The 10,493-nt window shown below is 40.1% G+C and overlaps 1 protein-coding gene and 1 long non-coding RNA gene across 8 annotated transcripts in view; both read left to right on the forward strand.

Moving 5' to 3' along the window:
* Window positions 1-1,359, forward strand: part of LOC134342712 (transcription factor MafB-like) — a 3,354-nt gene extending 1,995 nt beyond the window's left edge. Inside the window, exon 1 of the mRNA XM_063041162.1 lies at window positions 1-1,359. This exon is cut by the window's left edge and continues 1,995 nt beyond it. The gene's annotated coding sequence lies outside the window, so the exon portion shown is untranslated.
* Window positions 1-9,946, forward strand: part of LOC134342713 (uncharacterized) — an 82,631-nt gene extending 72,685 nt beyond the window's left edge. For all 7 annotated transcript variants that reach the window (XR_010017078.1, XR_010017077.1, XR_010017076.1 and 4 more), the window contains exons 3-4: window positions 9,622-9,675; window positions 9,760-9,946. This is a non-coding gene — a long non-coding RNA (uncharacterized LOC134342713). The remainder of the gene's footprint in view (window positions 1-9,621; window positions 9,676-9,759) is intronic.
* Window positions 9,947-10,493: the final 547 nt, after the last annotated feature.

Raw genomic sequence — 10,493 nt, forward strand, 5'->3', positions numbered from 1 at the left:
ACTGTGTCCATATGCACTGATCCATTTCAGCAGACTTTTTTTAAAAATGAGGTGAAACAGTCTTTTTTCGCGGGTGGGGGTTGGAAAGGGGAGTGGGGAGGGAATGTTGAGGGCAAATGTCTGCTGCACCAGAAACCAACATTGTAATTTCGGCGCCTACTTTTTCCCCCCTGTTGTTTTGGTTAATTTTTATTTTGTTTTTTTTTGTGTGTTAGTTGTTGCAGAATTTAAAAAAGAAACGGACAGATGTGGAACACAAACAATGATTAGCAACAATCATTTTTAAAAATTCCATTAATGTGTTAATTTTACTTGGCGCCCTGGAAAAAAAGGGCAGCGATTGCTTCAGAATTTAGATTTGAGACTATGACACTTTCTTTGATCTAATAGTTTGATTTATTCGTTATTTGAATTGTAAACTGTTTGTCACACAGCAGGAAACTGTATTTGTTTTATAAATGCGGTTTATTTCCTAAATGCCTTCCAAACCGGGGGGGAGGGGGGTGTGGGAGGGGGTGGAGAAAGTAATGAAGGTCAAGTTTCGGTTCTGTATGTTGTAAATCCAATGCTTGTTAATAAAATATACAGTCACTGCAGTGAGAATGTTTTAGTTTTTTTTACGTTGATTCAATTAAAATTGGAGCTCTTTTTCATCGCTGACAATGTGGGAATGTTTCCTTAGCTAAGTTGGCCTTATTCGGGTCTTCACGCAAAAGTGATGCGATAAAATGTACACTTTGTTAAAAATTCCACACTATAACAGTCCCGTTTTCTCTTCGTGGGAGACTGGCGTATAGTCACCACTGACAATATGACCAAAATTCAAACTCTCTGTAAACTCATTTTGCTGAGCGGGTGCAAACAGCGTGCCACCCGGGCGCGAGTGTGTGGTGTGTGTGTGTGTGAGTGTGTGAGTGTGTGTGTGTGTGAGTGTGTGTGTGTGTGTGTGTGTGTGTCTGTCTGTGTGTCTGTCTGTGCGCGCCCGTGCTTATGCCTTTAAATAATAATGATAATTTGACAAGTTCATTCGAAAATAATAGGGCGGCATTCAACATTGTGTGGCTTTACATTTTAAAGAATGCTTTTTTTTCAAAAGAGAAATAACACATTGACTGTAGTGAAAGAAACAATGTTCTCCAGATTAATTATATCTGACACATAAAATACTCTCTCATAAATTCTGAAGGGATCATGAACATATTGCTTATGGAAATGACAATGTCTTTTAATTATCTGTTCCGATTTGGAAAATTGTAGTGTTATCCCCTCAAAAAAAAAGAAATGGTGTTCTGTCTTTTCTCTTTGGTTCTGTGAAGTTTTTTTTTCTATTATATGCTTATTAAAGTCATTGGAATGGCATTTATTTTGATGACATGCTTCTTTAATGTCTTTTCTTCTCACCTTCACTTGAGCCTTTGTTTTGATTTGCTGATTATTGGGGAATAAATTCAGGTAAAGGGAGAGAAAGCGAAGAGGCACCGCTACATAATACACAAGTTTATATGTGTTTTATTACAGTAACATACCCATTTGTGTTCTCTATTATCATTGTCACCCTGGGTGCCTCTATCCTGACCATGCATTTGGCACCAGAAACTATTCTGACAACATGCCAGCAATTATGTTTGAAATCCCACAGTAATGACAGATTTGCTTTTTTAATGTCAGTGGAAAAATATTGCCTTTAATCTGTAGCATATTAGAGATATATTTACTGTTGTTAAACCAGCACCAAATTTGAATTTTGATTTTTATTCTTTGTATTTGGCAAGCACAGAATGGGCATTATTTTTGATGATTTTTTTAAACTGTCTTGCAAGCCAGTTATTGCATGCTAGCTTGGGAAAGCCTGAGAGGAATATTGTTTGTGGGAACTGCCAGTGCATATTAATGTCCTCTCGAGCATGCGGTGAATGGGGCTAATTGAACAACAGTAATAAAGAAAATAACAAGAAAAGGTCTTGGTATGTTCAGCATGCTGTATTCTGTTTGAATACTGTGTGGCTGGAAAGTTTTCGAAGGCTGGAGCTCGTTTATAGAGGAGGAGTTTCTGTCATATCATTAACCGTTATGAATTTTAATTTTCATTTTGAAATGGACATTTCAAACGGAAGGAGGAGACTTGAGGTTAACAAGTCTGCCCTTCGGTTACCTGATTGCCAGTAACGCACACGGCATTTAATGAAAGTCTAAAAAAAATAGGAGAATAGTGTACAAAGTCTCAATGGTATTTCTTTTAAGGATGTTCTTGCTTTGTCATGCAGTCGTCCCTGTTTGCAGCAACTGCAAACTTCCAAGTATTTGGTACAATTTCAAGGTTATGGCAAAGAGACCTGTGGCCCTCTCGGCTGTGCAATACTGCAAATTGGATGAAATTCTCGTTGTAGGCAGGATTTCAGCAGGACGCATTGATCGCAGCAGAAATCTGAGAGAGGCGGCAAATAGCTGATCTTTCAGAAAGTGATCATTTAAACACAGCCTTTGGAATTTTCCTAAATATAAAGCTTGCTTTTATAGATACGGGCAATTTACACTGTTTTGAGAAGAAAGTGCGCATCTAATAAAATCATTCTGAATAAACATTTCAGTTGGTAAAGTTTACACTAAAATTCAACATCTCCATGCATCTGGCTAACGTAATAATACTCTCTCTTCTCACACAGACGCACACACACTCGCTCTTCCTCTCTCTCTCTCTCTCACATACAGACAGACAGACAGACAGACACACACACACACACACACACACACACACACACACACACACACAAACACACATAAACAGAGCCAAGGCAAAACTATGTTTATATTTTTTTATACTGCTTTCATAACCCATCTGGGACACAAAACCACAGGGTTGCTAGGAGAAAGTAAGTTGTAGGAAGAGTTGGAAAATGGCTTTTTTTTGGAGAATCTGACAACAGGGTTCATCAGATGCTGCGATTTTTTAGCAGTGCGCACCAGTTCCCCTCGCTAGTGTTGTTCTGAACTAACTGTTCCCAGCTGCTTGAGGCTGAAGTTTTCAGCGTATTGCCGGCTTGACTTGCTGTAGTGAGCTGGTTGGTTACTAGCGGTTGACACTGAAGGGTCAGGGCATCTTTTCAAGAGATGACGGTGTCAAATTACTGATCTTAGATACAGCAGAGATAACGTATGGGCCTGACCAGCAAGAAGCGAGTTACTCCTCTGGTAAAAAAACATTGAAGGCTGACAGTGTGTGCTAAACCTAATGCACTGTTGATGACAGAATCACACTCTTATCACGAATAAAAGCTTTTTTTTCTCATACAGACATAAAAATTGGAATACTGCAGAATTTGGAAAAAGCCAGATACTTTCTGGGCCAAATTGTACTAGGAAGCGAAACAAAAGAAAAACAAGGCTGAAATCAAAAAGCTACCACAAGAGAATAGCTGACATTGCAGTAGTTAAGGCAATTTATAACAATGTTATGCTGTACTGATAATTTGTCCTTAATAAAATTAACCATGCACAAATGCTATAACATTGAAAGGATTGTTTCTATCAAAACTGTTTAAGGGAATCAATTATTTAAAACTAGGGCCACCATTAACTCTGGCGAGTTCTTGATTCCTGTGCATTTCAAAGAAGTGGTCTGTCAGTAAATGCCTTTTCCAATTTGAGTGTAATGTAACCATTCCACTATTTTTAAGGACGCTATCTGTAGGACATCTTAGGAATAAAATAATATTTTCCATTGCTATAATTTTAACTTTGAATAAAATAATATTGCAGTACACAGGCTATATTTAGCTTTATTTTAAATCTGATGACTACAATGGAGACAAGCAAATAAATAGCCAATGTTTGAGCCAGTCATAGTTACCAATATAAAGGTTGTCAGATAAAAGAGAGAAAGAGATAATATTCACAATTATTATAAAATAAAAAAAGTGATGCTTATAAAGAATGGTTGACAAACAAGTTTAGCATCATTTTTGATTCAAACCATCAGATCTTTCGGAATGTGTTTGTGTCTCATTTTTCTCTGCGGCTGACCAGCCGCATTTTTTCACCACACGACCAGTGAAGCACTTCTCAATTGGCCTTTATCTAGACTGTAGAGGCGCATAGCATAAATTCTGCAACACCTTCCCAGGTTATGATCAAGAACATCGACAAGAATGGTGCCAATTGAATTCTAAAGAGCTTAATTTAAGAAATAATCATTTAAATGTTTAGCAAGCCCAAAGAATTGAAGTTCTGTGTATTGCATTGGGAGATAATAATTGTTTTTGAGAGATTCAGATGAAAAGCTTTGGCCACTGGATAACAGAGATGCCCCATGAGATCTTTCACCACATATATTAAACACAGCAGCTTGATACCCCTATCTCCACCAAAACAGAATCATGCCCCATACAGCGATTCATTCTAACTCCAAAAACCTGGACAGTTGGGTAATGTCTTGTTTTTCCGACCTTGCTTGTCCTCTTTGAACTAGTAGTGACATTTAGCACTCAAACATTTTGCTGGAACCTTTGGTTTTGTACAGCTAGTTTAGAGTGAGATAGAACAGGACCATCAATCATTCCTAATATCAAGAATGTAGGGCCGGCAAAACAAATTCTGTCACTCTTAACCGGACATATATATTTTTAGAATTAATTTTGAAATATTGTGAGGGATGGGCTCTTTCAACCCAACAAGCTAAACTGCCCTGCAACCCACCTATTTAATCCTAATCTAATCACAGGACAATTTATAATGTCTAATTAACCTAATTACCAGTATGTCTTTAGACTGTGGGAGGAATGCAGAGCACTCGGAGGAATCCCATGTGGTCCCGGGGAGAATGTACAGTACAAACTCCTTACAGGCGTTTGGTACTGAACTCTGAGCTGCGACACCATGAGCTGCAATAGTTTCATGCTAGCCTGGTAATAAAATTGTTGTGGATATCAGACGTTTCAAAAACATGGGCACAATCAGTCAGATGCAGGCCTCCAGTGCTATAAAAGCTGCAGGATTTTTTAAAAGTGGAAGATTTTTATTTACTTTATTTCACCATGTTATTTTACACTGGTCACCGCTGTTAGCTAATATACGTAACGATGTGCATGTGTGAGAGAATGCATGTGATATGTTTTTTGTCGATAATGAGTAGGTTGCGTGATTCGCTTGTCACAGTAAGTGATGTGCTATTGCTTAGACGCACTCAGCAACCGGCATTCTTGCTGCCTTTGGGAGTTAATGTGTAGAATTCGCAGTAATTGCCATGCACACTGTGTCCTAAGTGTTGAAATTCTCAGAGTTGGTTGTGGAATTTTGCACTACATCAAATCACTTGCCCTATGGATGAGCAAAACTTCACACCCTGATAATTGGTTCATCACAACATAATTCCTGTCACTGTCATTCTAATCATTGGAGTTTATCCATAAACTGCTGCTATTGACGGCAGGAAATGAATTGTGTATGTTTAATATGGATCACGAAGTTGAAACAGCCTCGACTCTAATCCTTCATCCAGAAAGGAAGTATTTATTCGCTTCCTCTGCTCCATGCAATGCTTCATGCACGTAAAACGGTCTCTTAAGCCTTGCTCACACTCAGCCTTCATCACAGAACCAGTCGCTTCATCTGGAAAAGTTCAAAGTTCGACGTAAATTTGTTATCAAAGTATGCCATATGCTACCCTGAGATTCATTTTCTTGCAGACATTCACAGTAGAACAAAGAAATACAAGGGAATTAATGAAAAACTACACACACAAAGACTGACAAACAGCCTATGTGCAAAAGAAGACAAACTGCGCCAAGAAAGAAAATGAATAATAATAACAATAATAATATAAATAAGACTAATAAATAAACACACAAACAAATAAATAAATATTGAAAATACAAGTTGCAGAGCCCTTGAAAGTAAGGTTGTGGAATCAGTTCAGCGTTGAAGAGAATTAAGTTTTCTACAATGGTTTAGGAGCCTGATTTCTTGTTCCTTTTCATGGCATTTTTTGCCTTTCCCTTAGGTTTGTCTGTTTTTTTATGAGGCTGAGTTGCTAGCTTGCTGCTCAACCCAGCGTAAATGGAAACTGTTGGCCTGGTCCAGACGTGGGACCATTGGGCTTGAAGTCCAGTGCTTATGCCACTGCACCACTGGCTGGTTAAAGGAGCCTGATGGTTATAGAGTAATAACTGTTCCTGATTGGGGTAGTGTGGACGTAGAGTTCCTGCACTTCCTTCCTGATGACACCAGCAAAAAGACAGCATGGCCTGGATTGTGGGGGTATTTGATAATGGATGTTGCTTTCTTGTGGCAGCACACGTACTTTCTTTTCCAGACTTGCTGAAGGAAAAGCATGGGATATGAAATCAATTAACCTAATTAGATAATAACAAAACAGCCACCACAGTGGTCTTCAGCAGTTAGCATATTACAAAGGTCGAACAGTGGGCTATGTACGTATGTCCAATCTTAGAAAACATGACCTAAGACTTGCAAAACTCAGTGGCATCACAGCAGTTTCTTTAAAAAATTCGTTCTTGTGATATGAATAATATCAAAGTAAGGTCAAAATCTTTATTGCCTGTCGCTAATTGCCTTTAAGAAGTTGGTGGTGAGCTGACTGCAAGATCCCATAAACTGGGTAGGTAGGAAAGGAGATTACAACAGTCTGGTGGCCATCAAGGAGTTGGGAATCCACATTCTAATAAACATATTTTAATTATTTAGAGATACAGCATGGTAAAAAAGCCCTCCTGGCCCAATGAGCACATGCCACTCAATTACATGCATGTAATCAATTAACTTGCTAACCCTTTGCCTGTCTTTGGAATGTGGGAGGAAACCAGAGCACTTGGAGAAAACCTATGCGGTCACAGGAAGAACATACAATCTCCTTACAGGACAGCAGCAAGAATTGAACTCGAGTTGCTGGTTCTGTAATAGTGTTACGCCAACTGCTATGCTACCATACCACCCTTACGTGATGCTACCATGTGCAAAATGGGTTGGTGGAAAATTAATTTTGCACCAAAAAAAGCCTTAAGTTTGACATTTCTGAAATATCCTATCACCAAAGTTACACAGAAAGGGAGGGCAGGAGTACAGTTGCTTCCGCTGCCTCTCAGCCCCAGGGTCCTGGCTTCAGTCCTAGCCCTGTTGTCATAATTGTGTGGATTTCTGCTGGGTGGTTTTGATTTCTCCCACATCCGAAGAACATCTGAGTTGGTTAATTGACAACTGTAAATTACTCCTTAATGTTCTGTAGGTATGTAGCTAAAGAACTGAAGAGAAATGGACAAGCCTGTGGGAGAAAATATGTACCTGGCTGCAGAGAAGTATGGGAGTGGGACTAGAATTGCCCTCCCTTTAGCCAGTATTATTGACAAACTAAAAGGCCTCCTTCAGCTTTGTAATAAATAAATAAACAGGTAATTGCCACATAATCTCAAAAGACTGTAGAATGTGAGGTTATAAATTTGCAGGAATTTGTTTTGTTCCAATAATCTCACTGGTCACGTTTAAAGTCCTGCTTACCTCCTTGATTTTCCTTTGTGCACGAGACAGTAAAGTGAGAGAGAACAAGAAGAAATTAAAGATTAAAGAGGAAAGGCTCGCATTACTTGTCACATTTACATTGAAACATCCAGTGAAATGCATTGTCTGTGTCAATGACCAGCGCAGTCCGAGGATGTGCTGGGAGGCAGCCCACAAGTGTCGCCATTCCTCTGCTGACAACTCAGCATGCCCACAGCTTACTAACCACGACTCTAAACCAATTGTCTTTGGCACGTGGGAGGGGACCGACGCACCCAGAGGAAACCCACATGGGCATGCACTCTGCTTTCAGAAAGCAGCAGGAATTGAACTCCGATTACAGATTGCTGATTGTCGATGTTGTAAAGCGTTGCACTGACTTCTACGTTCTGTGCCCCCCGAACAACATAATGCTTGTATGACTTCCTCACTCTTGTCAATACTGTCTGTACAGGGACAGTGCACTGTGCAGTAGAAAGAACAGCTTCTTAAAAATCTCGTAGCTTTGCAGCAGATTTCTTACTCAGAGTGACAGGTCGTATGGAAGAATGCCAGCGAACAGGTTTAGAGAGGGAAGGTAAATGGCAGTTTAAAACTAAACTGCAGAGATATCCATCTTGGTTACACCAGACATAACACATATACTGTAGATCTGAAAAGATAACAGTATCTAAAATAACAACACTGCAGGACTGTCACCATGACTCTAGTCTATCCCACTGCCCTTATAAATCTGGATTGTGAGGTTCAAACTAGCTTAGTCTGGTGGGATGGTAGTTAAGCCTTAATGAAAGGTCTCAAATGAAATGTAATATGGTAGCTTCAGCTGGTTGTCTTGAAGGTGCCAATTCACAGCAGAAAACTGCCGGTAACTCAGAACGCTTTGCCAAAGCCCCGGCCCCAGAGATGCCTGTGTGGGAAGTGAAATACCACACTTATGCAGTGGAGGGTGCCCTTTAGAGGTAGCAGCTCAGGCAGGCGATTAGGGAAGAATGGAGGATTTGTACTGTGCATCAGCCATTCACCTTACATGAACCTGGTCTCTTTGATGTGGGACTAGAGGAAATAGGTTTATGTTGAAAGACTCCCTGATGTGTGCAAACAACTTTGCACCTCCCAGGCTACACAGAATAAATCAGTACAGTTTCAGTACAGTGAATGTCAAGGCCACCTCTCAGCTACAGTGAGCTGGGTTCAATCCCGAACATGGGTACTGTCAGTGCGGAGTCTGCACGTTCTTCCTGTGACTGTGCAGCCTTCTCCTGGATGCTCTGGTTCCCTCCATACGTCCCAGATTCAAGGGCCGACAGTCTAATTGTAAACTGCCCCTCATGTAGGTGAGTGGCAGGAGAACAGGAGCATGGCTGGAGGTGGGGAGCACTTGATGGTGATGCAGGAGGAAACAAACATTGTATGGATTAGTGCTTAATAGTTCGAATTACATGATGGGCTGATGGGCCTTTTTTCTGTGCTGAGTGATAAAACTTTGGTGAGGTAATATTTAACACCAAAATGGTTGAGCCAGGCACAGATTAAAAAAAACTCTTCAAATGCTTCTGCATTATTTCCCCCTCCATCTCTGTAATCTCATCTACTTTACAACCCTCTAAAAGACACGAGCCTTTGAAATCCTCCTCTCTTGATCATCTTCAGAGCTGGTCGCTCCATCGTTAACTGGCACCCATTCTGCAGCCAAGGTCCTCAGCTCCTGAATCCGTTTCATAACCGTGTCTGTCTCTCTATCTTTCCTTGGTATTTAAGACTCTCCCTAACAGAGCAAGTTTCTGATCACTGGTCCCAATATATCCCCAGGAGGTTAGCTGCCAGTTCTTGCTTGATCTAACTCCTGTGAGGAACCGTAAGACATTTCACTACGTTTGAGATGCTCCATTAATGGGAATTGTTGTTGTAGACTCATAAAAGCTAATTGCTCTTAGCCTCCTATATAGTGGATTATTTGATTAATCCCAAGTTATTAATATCAATGAATTGATTCATTAATAGGCACATTTAGTGCAATTCATTAACCATTTGTCCATAATGTGTTTCATCCAACGAGATCACCTGAAAGTAAGCATAATCTACCTTTTGATTTTATATCTTACATTTACACAGATTCCCAATGAAATGCACAAGAAAGCAGCCACTGCGCTCCATGCCTCACACAAGGTAAACATCTTTTCATTTGCTTTGGAACCCGGTAACTTGGCATTCCAGAAGTAATTTTGAAATTTGCTTTTGTTTTTGTTAAAGGTTGCCTTCTATCTAAAAATGAGGAACATACAAAGGAATCATTTCACTGGGGACAAAATATATACAGCTTTTCATGTTGCCACAACATTGCATTGTGACAGCAGCTCAACGCCGAGGATCTAGTCTCACCTAATGAGCAGCATCCAGTGTAAAATGAACGTGTTCATATATTAAAAGGCAAAACAGATCCAGCAGGTCAAATGGTGTCTCATTTTATTGTTAAAGGTCATGAGTGAAACAGATCGATTAATGCATTTGGGGTGGGTTGAAGCAACAGCATTTGCCAGCATCTGATCTGCAAGCAGATAGCAAACAAAGTTTGATCGGAAGAAGGTTTTTCTTAATCAAGTTCATTGTACTTGAGCAGGCTCCTACCGTATATCCCAAAAAACAGCAGATAAAAAGTATGTGGATACATGGAGATTGGCAGCACAATATCCAATCTTGGGTTTGGACGCTTCTTGAAGTCCCAGATATTATGGTGAGCCTGCTTGGAATCCTTCTATGTTTGCATAGAAGGGAGTGAAGTCATTAACTGGGGCAGCATGGTAGTGTAGTGGTTAGCACAATGCTTCACAGTGCAAGGCTACCTGGGTACAATTCCCATCGCTGTCTTTAAGGAGTTTGTACGTTCTCTCCGTGATTGCAAGAGTTTCCTTTGGATGCTCCGGTTTCCTCTGACAGTCCAAAGAAGTAATGGTTGGTAGGTTAATTAGTTGTTGTACATTATCCTG

The sequence above is a fragment of the Mobula hypostoma genome, chromosome 2, assembly GCF_963921235.1.
Source record: "Mobula hypostoma chromosome 2, sMobHyp1.1, whole genome shotgun sequence".
NCBI classification, from domain to species: domain Eukaryota; kingdom Metazoa; phylum Chordata; class Chondrichthyes; order Myliobatiformes; family Myliobatidae; genus Mobula; species Mobula hypostoma.